At 48.7% G+C, this 16,830-nt stretch overlaps 1 protein-coding gene across 2 annotated transcripts in view; it reads right to left on the bottom strand.

The window, feature by feature from the left end:
- Window positions 1-16,830, bottom strand: part of bcl9l (bcl9 like) — a 132,532-nt gene that overhangs the window by 114,917 nt on the left and 785 nt on the right. The window lies entirely within an intron of this gene.

Below are 16,830 nucleotides of genomic sequence, written 5' to 3'. Positions count from 1 at the left end.
AGCTCTGTCTGGAACTTTATTTAAACAGGCTGGTGCAAGAATTGCCTCAGCTCCCCTCGCTTAGTAAGGAGAGGAAACAATCATTTATAGGTTGAATGTCATCACTATTCCTGTCAACTGTCATCACAAGAAAATAGGCAACTTAGAAAGCAATACCTGTACCTCAGTGAGAGTCAGCACCTTCAGGAGAGGATGGGGAATCTGTAATATGAAAAATTCACAATTGAATTCTGGTAACTTTTTACTGTCACCAGGAATATGAGCCTGAAAACATCTGGATTAACGTAAAAACTCAACTGGCTTCCCTCCTTAAAAGAAGCCAATCCCTTCACAGTCCAGCCTGCCTGGGATTCCAGTTCCAATCTATGATGATTCATTCTCTTGATCTCAGGATGGTTAAACTTACCATCAACATCTACCTCATTAGAGGGGGTAGGCCATGGAGAAGGCAGAGAAAATGGATGCTAACCCCACACACAATCCAGGATGCCAGGTATGAATAAAAAGCCCATTGCTGACGAGAGGAAGCACTTTGTGATGGGTAACATACACAGCATTAACACTTATCCTGTCAATAATTCACCAACATCACAAAATTGGACAGCACAGGAGGCCATTCGCCTCAACTGCTGTTTCTTTAATAGAACCATCCAATCACCCCCTCTCCCTTCAGATTATCCCCATTGCGTTGGAAACACAATCCCAATTCCCTTTTCAAAGTGACAATTTCCTTTCAGGCAGCACACTCCAGCTCATAATAACACAAAAGACCAGATGGACAAATACTGGCCTTGCCCATAACACTCACATCCCAGGAAGCAACAAAGACACACACTCCATTTCCACCTCGAATCCGTAACTCTGACCCATCACCAAACTATCAGGGTGAGTTTCAAAATCGCTAACTGACCCCTAGCGCCAATGAAGGGAGGGGATTGCTCCAGATTCCCAGTGCCCTCCGTGTGGAGATGACATTCCACTCTGTGCCAACCTGCCTTTCGGAAGTGATGCTCCCTGGATTGGGCTGCTCAGAGGGACCCGTTTCCTCTCTATTTACCCCATCAAAAACCTCAGTCACTTGGAAATAAAACTGTCAAGATTAACCTGCCTTTTCACATATATTCTTGCCCCATTGCCCACTTCCTGCTCACAGACAGGGCCAAAGATTCCTGTACAGATGCCAACCAGTGGTGCTCTGAAAGTTGCATCACTTAGAATAATACAGCAGGAGGCCATTTGGCCCATCATGCATATGCCAGCATATCATTACAGCTCTCCACTCAGCCCCACACCTGCCCCTCCCCCCCATTCCCTCAAGTATTTCACCAATTCCCTTCTGAAAGTTTTATTGAATCTGCTTCCACCATCCTTTCAGGCAGTGCCTTCCAGATCGCTGTGCTAAAAATGTTTCCTTATGTTGTCTCACAATTTTTTGCCAATTATGTTTCAACATGTTCTCTGGTTACTAAATTTCTGCCATTGGAAACACTTTCTCCTTATTAGCCTTTCAAAACTCTTCATGATTCTGAACACCTCTATCAAATCTCCTCTTAATTCTCTCTGCTCCAATGAGAACAACCCCAGCTTCTCCACAAAACCTCTCATCCCTGGAACTGTTTTGGTAAACCTCCTCCAATCTTTACCAAGGTCTTGGCAGTCTTTCTAAAATGTGGAGCCCAATACTCTGAGACCAACTAGTGATTTAGAAAGCTTTAACATTTTGTGCTCTATTCCGATCTGTGCATGTACATAACTGGCTCACACTGTTCCTCCCACATTTTACCATTTGTTTACCTTGTCTCTCCTCCTCCTTCCCTGCCTCCATCATCTCAAAATCTGTTACTATCCACCTCATTGTTTCCTTCACATCGGAGTTTTGCATCAGTGCAAACTTGTGATTGAGCCCCTAGTTCAGGTTATTGATATTTAATAGAAAAGTGTAGTGTGGAAGATATGGGGTTGGGGTGTGGCGTTGTGAGGGAAAGGGGGAATCAAGCCTGACAAAGTTATTAGGATTCTTTGAGGTGGTAATAAGCAAGATAGATAAAGGGGAACCAGTAGATACAATATACTTGGATTTCCAAAAAGCATTCAATAAGCTACCACACAAAAGGCTGCTTAAGAGCCCAAGGTGTTGTGGATAATATCTTAGCATGGATAGTGGATTGGTTAAATGATAGAAGACAGAGTGTTGGGATAAGAGGGACAATTTCAGGATGGCAACCTTTAACAAGCAGAGAGGCACAGCTATCAACGCTGTCTTCACAATTATTTGTAATATACATTAATGACTTGGAAGAAGGAAGTGAATGTACTATTGCCAGGTTTGTAGATGACACAACAGGTGGGAAGGCTAATGATGAGGATGAGACAGAGTATACAGGGATACAGACAGGCTAGGTGAGGGGCAAAAACTTGGCAGGTGGAACATAATGTAGGAGAATGTGAAGATATGCACTTTGGTAGGACAAATAGAGGAGCTGAGTATTATTGAAATGAAGAAAGACTGCAGAGAGCTGCAGTACAGGGCAGGGGGTCCTCGTGTATAAATCACAAAAAGCTCATCTTGAAGTTGAGCATCTTGTAGGGAAGGCAAACAGAAATGTTGACCTTTATTACAAAAAGAATGGAGTACTAACATAAAGAAAGCTTGCTAAAAATTGGACAAGGTGCTAGTTAGACCACAGCTGGAAAACTGAGAACGGATTTGGTCCCTTATCTAAAGAAAGATATACTGACACGAGAGGCAGTCCAAGAGAAGGTTCACTGGGTTGATCCTGGGTATGGAGGGATTTTCTTGTGAGGAGAGGTTGAGCCTGTACTCATTGGAGTTTAGAAGAATGAGAAGCGACCTTACTGAGGCATACTGGATTCTCAGGGGGGGGTTGGCAGGGTAGTTACTGAGGGGTTGTTTCCCCTTGTGGGAGAGTCTGGAACCAGAGGGTATAATTTCAGAGCACGGTGGGACAGTAGTTAGCACCGCTGCCTCTCAGCGTCAGGGACCTGGGTTCAATTCCTGGCTTGGGTCACTGTTCATGTGGAGTTTGCACGTTTTCCCCACGTCTGCGGGAGTTTCCTCCGGGTGTTCCGGTTTCCTCCCACACTCCAAAGACGTGCTGGTTAGGTGCACCAGCTGTGCTAAATTTTCTCTCAATGTACCCAAACAGGCAGAGTGTGGTGACTCGGGGATTTTCACTGTAGCCTGCTTACATTGCCAACTTGTGACCAATAAATAAATAAATGAAGGCATTTCCTTTCTCAGAGGGGAGCGAATCTGTGGTTTTTTTTCCTGCAGGGGCTAGGTCATTAAGTATTTTCAAGGATGAGATGGAGAGATTTTTTTTTAAATCAGTAAGAGAATCGAGGGTTACAAGGATAAGGCGAGATAGTGGAGTTGAGGATTATCACATCAGGTTGGTCACGATCTTATTGAATGGCAGGGCACTCTCGATGGGCTGAATGGCCTAATTCACATCTCATAGTCCTATGGGCAAAAGCATACTTAGGATGGAATTCTCCAGCCCTTCCCGGTGGGATCTTCCTGCTGAGGTTGGACCTGTTGTGGGTCCATTGGCATAGGTGAAGAATGGCAATCACCATCGTCACAGCCGGAAAATCCCACCGGCGGCCAATGGCGAGTTGCTTCTGCTGCAGGAAAACCCACCGTGTGGGGGAGGGGAGGGCGAGGGCAGGAGTCACTACTACTCACATCCACATCTAGAGGGGGAGAGGACAACGTCCCTTATTTAGAATTATATAAAATATTCCTCCTACCTCACAAAGAGCAAAGAAAATTCCAGCAAAGGAACAGGCCCTTCGACCCTCCAAGCCTGCACCGCCTGTACGACTGAACTAAAACCCCCTACTCTTCCGAGGGACCACATCCCTCTATTCTCATCCTATTCATGTACTTGTCAAGATGCCCCTTAAAACTCACTATCGTATCCACTTCCACTACCTCCCCCAGCAGCGAGTTCCAGGCACCCACTACTCTCTGTGTAAAAAATCTGCCTTATACATCTCCTTTAAGCCTTGCTCCTCGCACCTTAAACCTGTGCTCCTAGTAATTGACTCTTCCACCCTGGGAAAAAGCTTCTGACTATCCACTCTGTCCATGCCTCTCATAATCTTGTAGACTTCGATCAGGTCGCTCCTCAACCTCTGTCATTCCAGTGAGAACAAGCCAAGTTTCTTCAACCTCTCCTAATAGCTAATGCCCTCCATACCAGGCAACATCCTTATAAATCTTTTCTGTACCCTCTCCAAAGCCTCCACATCCTTCTGGTAGTGTGGCAATCAGAATTGAACATTATATTCCAAATGGGGCCTAACTAAGGTTCCATAAAGCGTCAACATGACTTGCCAATTTTTAAACTCAGTGCCCCGGCCGATGAAGGCAAGCATGCTGTATGCTTTTTTGACTACCTTCTCCACCTGAGTTACCACTTCCAGTGACCTGTGTACCTGTTCACCCAGATCCTCTGCCTATCAATACTCTAAAGGGTTCTGCCATTTACTGCATATTTCCTATCAGTATTAGACCTTCCAAAATGCATCACCTCACATTTGTCCGGATTAAACGCCATCTGCCATCTCTCTGCCCAAGTCTGCAACTGATCTATATATTGCTGTATCCTCTGATGGTCCTCATCGCTATTTGTAACTCCACTAACTTTTTTATCATCCGCAAACTTACTAATCAATCCAGTTACATTTCCCTCTAAATCATTTATACATATTACAAATAGCAAAAGTCCCAGCACTGTTCCCTGAGGAACACCACTTATCACAGCCCTCCATTCAGGAACACACCCTTCCACTGCTACCCTCTGTCTCTTTTGACCGAGCCAGTTTTGTACCCACCTTGCCAGCTTACCTCTGATCCCATGTGAATTCACCTTCTGCACCAGTCTGCCATGAGGGACCTTGTCAAAGGCCTTACGGAAGTCCATGTAGACAACATCCACTGCCCTACCCTCGTCAATCATCTTCACCACTTGCTCGAAAAACTCGATCAAATTTGAGACACGATCTCCCCTTCACAAAACCATGTTGCCTCTCGCTAATACGTCCACTTACTTGCAAATGGGAATAAATCCTGTCTCGAAGAATCCTCTCCAATAATTTCCCTATCACCGATGTAAGGTTCACTGGCCTGTAATTATCTGGATTATTCTTGCTACCCTTCTTAAACAAAGGAAGGACATTGGCTCTTCTGCAATCCTCTGGGACCTCCCCTGCAGCCAGTGAAGGTACAAAGATTTCTCTCAAGGCCCCAGCAATTTCCTCCCTTGTCTCTCTCAGTATTCTGGGGTATATCTCATCAGGCCCTGTGGACTTGTTACCTTAATGTTTCTCAAGAACCCCAATACCTCCTCCTTTTTGATTTCAACATGACTCAAACCATCTACACCTCCTTTCCCAGATTCATCATCCACCAAGTTCTTCTCTTTGGTGAATAATGATGCAAAGTACTCATTTAATACCTCGCCCATTTCCTCTGGCTCTATGCATAGTTTCCCTCCCCTGCCCTTGAGTGGGCCAATCCTCTCCCTGGCTACACTCTTGCTCTTTCTATATAAATACACTCAGACACACAAATTAATTTGCTGCTTATAACACCAGGAATCAGGACCACCTCCTCCAGGAGTGAGGACCAGTGCCAGAAATTCTTCTCTGCTTCTTTCTTAAAAGGTAGAAAATGGGATACACAGCAGGGAATAACAGTCCCACACGGTAGAGTGGTTAGCACTGCTGCCCCACAGCGCCAGGGACCTGGGTTTGATTCCCGACTTGGGTCACTGTCTGAGTGGAGTTTGCACATTCTCCCCCTGTCTGTGTGGGTTTCCTTTGGGTGTTCCGGTTTTCTCCCATAGTCTGAAAGACATGCTGGTTAGGTGTACTGGCCATGCTAAATTGCCCCTCCGTGTACCTGAACAGGCACTGGAGTGTGGTGACTAGGGTATTTTCACAGTAACTTCATTGCAGTGCTAATGAAAACCTATGTGACACTAATAAATAATTTAAAAAATGGAATGAAATCAGGGGATCCTTGCTCCCCAGAGTTCCAGTTCCCGGTGATCTTGGGGCAGGGAGTACCTGCCCTGGGGCTGCTTCCCTTCCACAGGAACGTTCTCCTCGCTGTCATCCTCTCCAGCAGTGAGATTCCCAGCAAGCCGAACTCAGCCACCAGGCGAGCTGGGTTTTCCTGGCTCCCAGGGAAGCACTGTAACTGGGAATGCCAGGCTGTGCTGCAAGATGAAGCTCAGCTGTAGAGTCCCTGGGGAGAGCTCCGAGTGCCACATGCTGAGCTACAGGGGAACCTGGTTTCAAGCTTTATTCAGACACATTTTACAGAAGAACCTCAGTTACAAACGCCTTGAGAAACAAATTAAATTGCCAACTGGTGTATATACAGAGTGCCGCTTTCTCCATCCATAGGAGGATTAGACTAACAATGCCCAGGAAGCCCCTCCATCCCTGCACCCCCTCCTTCACCTACGTCTGAGCCCTGATTGCAAGTGTGCTGGACACTCCCCCCACTGCCCTATTTGGCTATGGGAACGTCACAGTTCTGCCCAATCACACCTTTATCCAATGTGGATCAGGAACTCTGGCTAACAACCTCTCCTCCTGAGAGAGATCAGCTGACTCAGCAAAGGCCATGAGCCTCAGCACGGTCCAAGGAATGTGGCTCCTGTCAGAGAGGGAAGTGAAGCATCCCATTGTTGCACAGTCTCCCAATACTCGGCACAGCCGCTCAGATGAACAAATCCCGAGCCTATCGGAGCAAATCTCAATCAGAGTCAATCCAATCAAGAGGGGAAAATCAGAGAAACGAGCTCTCAGGAAATTCCCTCAGAACCTCCCTTGCGGAGACACAGGAGCTGAAAACCAGGAGACCTGAAATCTGGGAAATGAATTGGGATCTCGGTGTTCTCATTCCTTCACTATGCAGGCAGAATTTTTATGCTGACTCAACTCTGTTGTAACTCTATCCCTGTGCCAAAAGCTTGCAAAGGTCAAACAACTCCCTCACCCCACCCCTCACCAGAATTCCACTGAATCTAGGTCCTGGAAACTTCAACTTACTGCACAGAGGGAGGGAGGGAGTGCGGGAGGGAGGGAGGGAGAAAGGCAAACAGGGCAGAAGGGAGAAAGGGACTGAGGCCACAGATCAAGATCAGAACTTCCCTGTCCACAATGAAATGAAAAAGGAGTCTCGGAGAACAATTATCCCCCAGAAGTTACAGTGGAACGTGTCCTGGGAGGCGGGGGTTCATATTGTAAAATATTTAGTGAGCAGAATGAAACCAGTCATCAGAACTTCAAGAAAAATAGTTCTGACTGGGCTAAACACGCCCCCTCTCCCCCAAAGACTGGGTTAGGCACTCCCCCCACTGCCACCCAAACTGGGTTAAACACACCCCCGTACCACCCAGACTGGATTAGACATGCCCCCACCCCCCCAAACTGGGTTAGACACCCCCCTACCCCTGACTGGGTTAGGCACTCCCCCCACAGCCACCCAGACTGGGTTAGACACCCCCCGCCCCCTCCAGCAGTGTCACCCAGACTGGGTTGGATACTCCCCCCACTGCCCACCCAGTCTAGGCTGGACACTCCCCCCACTGCCCGCCCAGTCTAGGCTGGACACTCCCCCCACTGCCCGCCCAGTCTAGGCTGGATACTCCCCCCACTGCCCACCCAGTCTAGGCTGGATACTCCCCCCACTACCCACCCAGTCTAGGCTGGATACTCCCCCCACTGCCCGCCCAGTCTAGGCTGGACACTCCCCCCACTGCCCGCCCAGTCTAGGCTGGACACTCCCCCCACTGCCCACCCAGTCTAGGCTGGACACTCCCCCCACTGCCCGCCCAGTCTAGGCTGGACACTCCCCCCACTGCCCGCCCAGTCTAGGCTGGACACTCCCCCCACTGCCCGCCCAGTCTAGGCTGGACACTCCCCCCACTGCCCGCCCAGTCTAGGCTGGACACTCCCCCCACTGCCCGCCCAGTCTAGGCTGGACACTCCCCCCACTGCCCGCCCAGTCTAGGCTGGACACTCCCCCCACTGCCCGCCCAGTCTAGGCTGGACACTCCCCCCACTGCCCGCCCAGTCTAGGCTGGACACTCCCCCCACTGCCCGCCCAGTCTAGGCTGGACACTTCCCCCACTGCCCGCCCAGTCTAGGCTGGACACTCCCCCCACTGCCCGCCCAGTCTAGGCTGGACACTCCCCCCACTGCCCGCCCAGTCTAGGCTGGACACTCCCCCCACTGCCCCCGCGCCATGCTGTGTTAGACACTCTTTCCCTGCCCTCCCCAGTGCCCCCCCAGACTGGATCACCTCCTGGCTTATCAGTTTGGTAACTCCGAGTGAGTGTCAACACTGAATGTTGGAATGCAATTTTACGCCAAGGGCATCATTGCTCAGCCTAGCACTGTTCCAGCTGACACCTACACTCTCCATCAGCTTGTCTTTGTATCTCTGTGTCCCGGGGCAGGCACTATCACAGACAGGAGCAGCAGAGTTCCCTCAGGGAATTAACCTGAAATTCCCCTTTAACCAACACCCCCAAAAACAGATAATCTGACCCTTTATCACCTTGCTGGGATCCTTCGTACAAATTGCTTGCTTTGTTTTCTGTGTTGTATCAGTGATTACATTTCAAGAGCAATTGGGACAGCCTGAGGTCATGAAAGGTGCTACATAAATGCAAAATCTATTTTTAAATCAGTAGCCCAGGTGCCTGAGCTGATATCCTGTGTCCCTGGCCTAGGGTATCAAGGCAATGAGTAACGTCAGTAATTGTATCAGAACTCAGAAGTTTCAGCTCCTCTGAGACAAACCATGAAGTTCGCAGACATTTGCCAGGTATTTTTGAGGCATTAAACCCAAAATCCAAAACACAAGTGGGCTACACAGCAGGACGACACATCCCAGAACTGAGAGGAGCTTGCATTCGAGTAGCACCTTTAACAATCAAAAGCTCCAAGGTTCTTCAGAACAGAATTCAACAATTCTGGTCATGAAGCCACATACAACAACAACTTATATTTATATAGCACCTCTAACTGAATCACAGATATTATAAAATAGTGCATGACATTAGGAAAGCAAATCGAGATATGGCAACATGTGTGTCATCAACAATATTTTGATCAAGAACATGGAAGGAGCGTCTTAAAGGAGGAGAAAGAGAGAGAGAAAGAGGGAGGGGGCAGAGGAGGTTACAGAGATAGGGAGAGGTGTAGGGGTTGGAGGGGGTCACAGAGATAGGGATGGGCTGTAGGAAGTTACCGAGATGGAGGGGTGTAGGGGACTGGGGGAGGTTACTGAGATAGGGAGGGGGTGTAGAGGGCTGGAGACAGTTACAGAGATAGCGAGGGGTGTAGGGGGTTGGAGGAGGTTACAGAGATAGGGAGGAGTGTGGGGGATGGAGGGTATCAAGAGATGGAAAGGGGGTGCAGGGGCTAGAGGGGGTTACAGGGATGGGAAGGGGTGTAGGGGCAGGAGGGCGTTACACGGATGGGGAGGGGGTGTAGGGGCTGGAGGAAGTTACAGAGATAGGGAGAGGTGTAGGGGGCTGGAGGTGGTTCCAGGGATAGGGAGGGTTGTAGAGGCTGGAGGGGATTACAGAGATGATAAGGGGCTGGAGGAGGTTACAGAGATACGGAGGGGGTGTAGGGGGTGGAAGGGATTTAGGGGCTGGAGATGGTTGCAGAGATAGGGAGAGGTGTAGGGGGCTGGAAGAGGTTACAGAGATAGTGAGGGGGTGTAGGGGGCTGGAGGGGTTTACAGAGATGGGGAGGGGTGTAGGGGGCTAGAGAAGGTTACAGAGATAGTGAGGGGGTGTAGGGGGCTGGAGGAGGTTACAGAGATAGGGAGGGGGTGTAGGGGGCGTAGGGGGCTGGAGGAGGTTACAGAAATAGTGAGGGGGTGTAGGAGGCTGGAGGAGGTTACAGGGATAGTGAGGGGGTGCAGGGGCTGGAGGAGGTTACAGAGATAGGGAGGGGGTGTAGGGGGCTGGAGGAGGTTACAGAGATAGTGAGGGGGTGTAGGGGGCTGGACGAGGTTACAGAGATAGGGAGGGGTGTAGGGGGCTGGAGGGGTTTACAGAGATGGGGAGGCGTGTAGGGGGCTGGAGGAGGTTACAGAGATAGTGAGGGGGTGTAGGGGGCTGGAGGAGGTTACAGAGATAGTGAGGGGGTGTAGGGGGCTGGAGGAGGTTACAGAGATAGGGAGGGGGTGCAGGGGCTGGAGGAGGTTACAGAGATAGGGAGGGGGTGTAGGGGGCTGGAGGAGGTTACAGAGATAGTGAGGGGGTGTACAGAGATAGTGAGGGGGTGTAGGGGGCTGGACAAGGTTACAGAGATAGGGAGGGGTGAGGCCATCTGGAGCAGGGATGAAAATTCTTTAAATCAGGAGTTGATATGGGTCAGTGGGTTATGGGGTAATAGGGCAAATAGGATGGGAAAAATCTCATTCTGCTGTCTTCATTCAGAAAAGCACAGCACAGGCATAAAGAATGCAACCTCAAAACTAATTAAATCTCAATCATAAAACGCTCACACCATCTACACAGGGGACAGACTGTGAGGCAGTTATTGCAAATATGTTCCTGTTGTTTACACTGACCAGTAAAAGGATTTAAAAGTTCTCAGTCAAATACTTGGCATTGGCAGGGGCCCTTCCTCTAGTTAGTGCGTCAGTATAATCTTACATTAATAAGCACGTCACAATGTACTTCACAGAAGGGTTATCACACAACGTTTCACACCGAGCTAGGGATAGTGAGCAGATGACCAATTAGTCAAAAGGAAGTTTTTAATCGGGGGGGAGAGAGACACTGACGAGGGAGGGGGCTCTGGAGAGAATTCCTGAGCTCAGGGCAGCTGATGGAATGCCAATGATGTTCAAGAGGCCAGGATTGGAGGAGCGCAGAGATCTCAGAGGGTTGTAGAGCTGGAGGAGGTTACAGCAAAAGGGAGGGAGAAGGATAACAGTCCAGTTTGTAGGTGAAAGCTACAGGGAAACACTGGTGTCTGACAGGATGTCACGGCTGCTGTGCAGCCTGACAAACCTTACAGTGATACTCACACACTGAACCAAGGAATGACATTTCAAGAACAGGGATGGCTTCTAGCACATCACCAACCCAAGCACAGCAAGATTTAATGATGTAGTTGAACGGTGTTAAAGCACGTATGTTACAAGAAGCAGAGATAGAAAATACATTTTTACACAGGTCACAGGAACAGGAGGAGGCCATTCTGCCCTTCAATTATACTTTGCTTTGGTGTGACTACATCTGGATCACTGAGTGCAATTTAGGGAAAGATGTACTTACATTGGAGATGGCATAGCAAAGGTTCACTAGACTGGTCCCTACAAAGGGAGTTGTCCTGTGACACGAGGCTGATTAACTTGTACCTAGATCTCTGGAGTTTAGAGAATGAGGGACAGTTTCATTGAAACATACAAGATTGGGAAGGGGTTTGACAGGGTGGTGGCTGAGAAACTGTTTCCGCTGGTCAGGGAATCTAAACCACAGGGCCACAGTCTCAGGATAAGGGGCCAATCATATACGACTGAGACATGGAGCGATTTCTCAATCCAAAGGGTTTGTGAATCTTTGGCATTCCTAGAGAGTTATGGACGCTCCATGGTCGAAAATATTGAAGGCTGTGGGATAAGACAGATTTCTGGTCCCTTGGGAAATTGTGGGAGATGGAGAATGGGTGGGAAATGGAGTTGAGGTCAGAGATTAGCCATGATCTTATTGAATTGCACAGTAGGCAGGATGGGCCGAGTGGTCTGCTCCTGCCCCTATTTCTGGCTGTGTTTGGGTTTGAGTTTGAGTGTGACCTGCCCATAGCCCCATTAACCCAGCTTTGCTCGATATCCCTCAACAGCCAAACCCAATTGACAGAGTGAGCTGTGGTGATCTGGAATGTGCTGTCCAAAAGCAGATTCAACGGGAACTTTCAAAAGACAATGGGCTGAATATCTGAAGGTAAGATTTCCAGGATAGTGGCTGGGGAGTTAGATGGCTTTTCCAAAGAGCTGGAACAGATTTGATGGACCAAATGTCCTCCGTCACTGCTGTATAATTCCAATAAAATTCTACCCAAATCAATTCTACCCATAGACATCACCAAACCACCCCCTCCCCAAGCTCAACCACATCTCCCTGCGAACATAAGGGAACATAACAAGAACAATGTGCTTACTGCGTACTGAATGTAAGAGACTGTTCCATGATGCTCGATGGGCTAACATTACGTGATGCTCCTTCACATTTAACCTGTTCTGGTGTATCTGGGCTACTCAAGAGCTGGAACCCAGAGCTGAAGCAGGTTTACTCCAGAGGGGGTTTGCAAAGGGATCTGTACGTCTACAGCACCACTCTCACCCCTTTGTCTCATAGAAAGTGTTAAGACCTACATTCAGCTTACTTTGTGTACTTGTCCACTGGTGTTTATCAATGTGTTTCATATCATAGATCACAGAACCCAACAGTGCAGAAAGAGGCCCTTCGGCCCATCGAGTCTGCACCGACCACAATCCCAACCAGGCCCTACCCCCATATCCCTACACATTTACTCACTAATCCCTCTAACCTACGCACCTCAGGACATGAAGGGGCAATTTTAGCATGGCCAATCAACCTAACCCACACATCTTTGGACTGAGAGAGGAAACCAGAGCACCCGGAGGATACCCAAGCAGACATGAGGAGAATGTGCAAACTCCACAGTGTGACCCAAGTCGGGAATTGAACCCAGGTCTCTGGAGCTGTAAAGTAGCAGTGCTAACCACTGTGCTACTGTTCTGCCCATACCTGGGTCCCTGGTGTTTACTTGGGCACCCAAACCTCTTGACTCCTCTGTCATCCAATGAGTCCAAAGATGTGTGGGTTAGGTTAATTGGCCATACTAAATTGCCCCTTAATGTCCCGGGATACGTAGGTTAGAAAGATTAGTGGGTAAAATATGTAGGAATATAGGGGTAGGGCCTGGGTGGGATTGTGATCGATGCAGACTTGATGGGCTGAATGCCCTCTTTCTGCACTGTAGGGTTTCTATGATCCTCCAGTTTCTGCTCTCTCATTTAGAGAATATCCCCATCTGTCTCTGACCCAAAGGCAGTAACTTCATCCTGAGCTCCATTTGCTAAGCTGCTGCTCATTCACTCTGCAATCTCCTGTTCCCAGCTTCATCACTCACTAAACTTCCCTCACCTCACTCACAGCCACAAGCTGGAACAGGACAAGTTGCAGCAAGTCTCTGACTTATTACTCACATATATTCACTGATAGATTACACACACCATCCCATATTCCTGTGTCAGGTTCCAAGATGCACTCACGGCTAGAAGTTAGAAGGTTATGGGTTCAATCCCAAATCTTGCGCTTCTGGCCATGATCTAGATAGCATCATAAAGCCATAAGACATAGAACAAGTAGGCCATTTGGCCCATCAAGTCTGCACTGCCATTCAATGAGATCGTGATTGATCTGATGATAAGCCTCAACTCCATTACCCACGATTACCTCTGACTGATTAGAAGTCTCTGTATCACAGACTTGAACATTCTCAACAATGCAGACTCTGCAGCCCTCTGTGGGAAAGAACTGCACAAATCTACTACCCTCAGAAGTAATTCCTTCTCTTTTGTCTCAAATGAGAGTAATCTCCCCTATTCTGAGATGATGTCCTCTGGTCCCAGACTCTCCCACAGGGGAAACAACCCCTCACCATCTACTCTGTCAAACCCCCTGAGAATCTGATATGTCTCAATAAGTTTGCCTTTCATTCTTCTAAACTCCAATGAGTATAGGCCCAACCTACTCACCTCTCCTCATAAGAAAATCCCTCCATACCCAGGATCAACTGAGCGAACCTTCTCTGGACTGCCTCCAAGGCCAGTATATCTTTCCTTAGGTAAGGAACCAAAATTGTTCTCAATATTCCAGGTGCAGTCTAACTAGTGTCTGCCTCCCTGGAACTCTGGTTTGGTCACAACTAGCTCCAGCACAACTCGGGTGATTTGTAAGAACAACTGGGGTCTACCAGACACATTGGATTCTTTGCAAACCGGGTTTGACATTGCTCCATGTCCATACGCCAAACACACTACACTCGCTCTGTATCAACCACCTGGCTGTTTGGAACAAAGCCTCGATTCCAATGGACTGCAGTGTGAATGCGCCTTAAAATAATCCCATTTTCTGATTGCCCAGTGTGGAGACAAACACTCCCTGGCATTTATTCCAAATTTACTTTCATAACCCTGACCTGTCACCTCCAGACTAGTTATGACTGTAACACTACATTCTGCACCTCCTTCTTTCCTTCTCTATGAATGGTATGCTTTGTCTGTATAGCGCAAGAAACAATACTTTTCACTGTATGCTGATACATGTGACAATAATAAATCAAATCAAAGTCCCGTGAACCCTGATCTGTGAGCCCCGACCTGTCGCCCCCCCCGCCCTGCGAGCCCCGACCTGTCGCCCCCCCCGCCCTGCAAGCCCCGACCTGTCGCCCCCCCCGCCCTGCGAGCCCCGACCTGTCGCCCCCCGCCCTGCGAGCCCCGACCTGTCGCCTCCCGCCCTGCGAACCCCGACCTGTCGCCTCCCGCCCTGTCGCCTCCCACCCTGTGAGCCCCGACCTGTCGCCCCCCCGCCCTGCGAGCCCCGACCTGTCGCCCCCAGCCCTGCGAACCCTTTCAATTATCCTTAACGTTGGTTAAGGGATAAATAGTTCCATTTTCACTTGGGAAAGCTGCTTGGGCCCAGTTTCATGCCTCATCTGAAAGCTGGAACAGTGTCGCACTCCCTCAGCACCACACTGGAGTGTCAGCTTTGATTTTTGTACTAAAGTCCTGGAGTGGAACCTGAACCCAAAATTGTCTGCATCAGAGGTAAGCTGTGAAGCAGCCCCACTGTACACCACACTTGGAAATTTCTTGATTCTGAGGCTGACCGGTCCGGGTTAATCACTCTCTCCTTGTAGCTCAGGGCCACATTCCCCAGAACCTCAGCCTGTTTGACATACTCTCCTCTGTGAAATCAGAACGTCATGGGTTCAAGTCCCACAGAGTATTTGCGCTCATGTTGGGCTGATACCGCCAGTACAATACTAACAAAAATCCCACACAAAGATGCTTTGGACAGAACATTGACCTTTCAGGTGAGACATCAAACCAAAGCCAAAGTTGCCCTCTAACTGGGTGTAAAAGTTCCCACAGAGAGAGTGGGGACTCCTCCCCAGTGACCCAGTCAGCATTTAATCCTCAAATCAACATCACAAAATCAACTGAGCTGGTCATTACTACATCACTGCAAGTGGGAACTTGCTGTATGCAAATCAGAATCTTGGAATGGATACAGCATTGGAGGCCATTCAGCCATCTTGTCCAAACTGACTCTCAGAGAAAGGAACTCAGTAATTCCGTGAATGTTTCTACTCAGACAGTGATCCAATTCCCTTCTGAAAGCTCAGACTGAATCTGCCTCCACCACACTCTCAGGCAGCACACTCCAGATCCTAATCACTCGCTGTGTAAAAATGTTTTCCTGCATATTGCCTTTCGTTTTTTTTTTGTCAATCACTTCAAATCCACAAGGAATGGTTGGATAGGCTAGGCTTGTATCCATTGGAATTTAGAAGAGTAAGGAGCCACTTGATTGAAATATATAAAATTCTGAGGGCTGTTTACAGGGTGGAAGTGAAGAGGACATTTCCTCATGTCACAGAATCTAGAACTTGGGGTCGCAGTTTAAAAATAAGGGGTGGCCCATTTAAAATGGAGTCAAGGAGAATCTTTTTTCTCAGATGGTTGAGAGTTTCTGGAACATTCTTCCTGAAAAGACAGCAGGAGCAGAGTCTTTGGATATTTTTAAGGCAGAGCCTGGGGGGGGCTGAAAGGTTATTGGGGTCAGGTAGCAAAGTGAGGCTGAGGTTACAAACAGATCTTATTGAATTGTGGAGCAGACTCGAGGGGCTGAATGGCCTACAACTGCTTCTAATTGGTATGTTCTCTGGTTTTCAGTCCTGTTCAGTAACATTTTATCCCCATCCATTCTGTCCAGACCCCTCATGGTTTTGAGCATCAGAATTAAACCTTCCCTCAGCCTCCTGTTTCCCCAATTTCATAAAATCGACTCCAGAAATTGACAGTCCCTATCCACCATTCTGACAAATCTATTCTGCAACTTCACATCCGCTACATTTCAACAGTAACTTCAGAAAGTTATTTTGTCGGCTGTAAAAATGGGGATTGTGAAAGGCGCTATATAAATGCCAGTGGTTTTGTATCGCGGCCTGGGGTGGATGACAGGATATAAAAGCAGACAACTTCTACTCAATATTCATCTTCAGACAAAATCAAAACAGCAAACACTGGTCATTCACAAATCTGCAGCATAACAGGCCATTTGGCCCAACATTCCTACATTGCTGTTCCTATCTGAATGGCATCTTCCCACCCAATTCTCCTTTCCCTCTCCTTCCCTGCTTCTTCATGGAGGTATGAAACCTCTCGGGGGTCTCCCTGGACTTCACTCAAACCCTGCCGCAGGCGGCCTGCCCTGGGTTCCGAGAGGGGTGGTCTGGTCGGAGACTGGTCAGTGGGTCAGACCTTCAGGCTAGTGGATCTTGACACCCATTGCTGGGCTCTGGGGCAGATGGCCTGGCTGGATGACCGGAGACTGGTCAGTGGGCAAACCCTCGAGCCAGTGGATCCCAAACACCTTGGGCTGGACTCAGAGCGACAGCCTGTCCGGTGACTAGCCACGTGGCTGGAGCCTGGCTGGACGCTAG

Source organism: Carcharhinus amblyrhynchos, chromosome 29 (assembly GCF_965287045.1).
Source record: "Carcharhinus amblyrhynchos chromosome 29, sCarAmb.v2.hapA, whole genome shotgun sequence".
In the NCBI taxonomy this organism is placed as follows: Eukaryota; Metazoa; Chordata; class Chondrichthyes; order Carcharhiniformes; family Carcharhinidae; genus Carcharhinus; species Carcharhinus amblyrhynchos.
The sequence above is the reverse complement of the archived record's forward strand: the minus strand, read 5'-3'. Positions and strand labels throughout refer to the sequence as shown.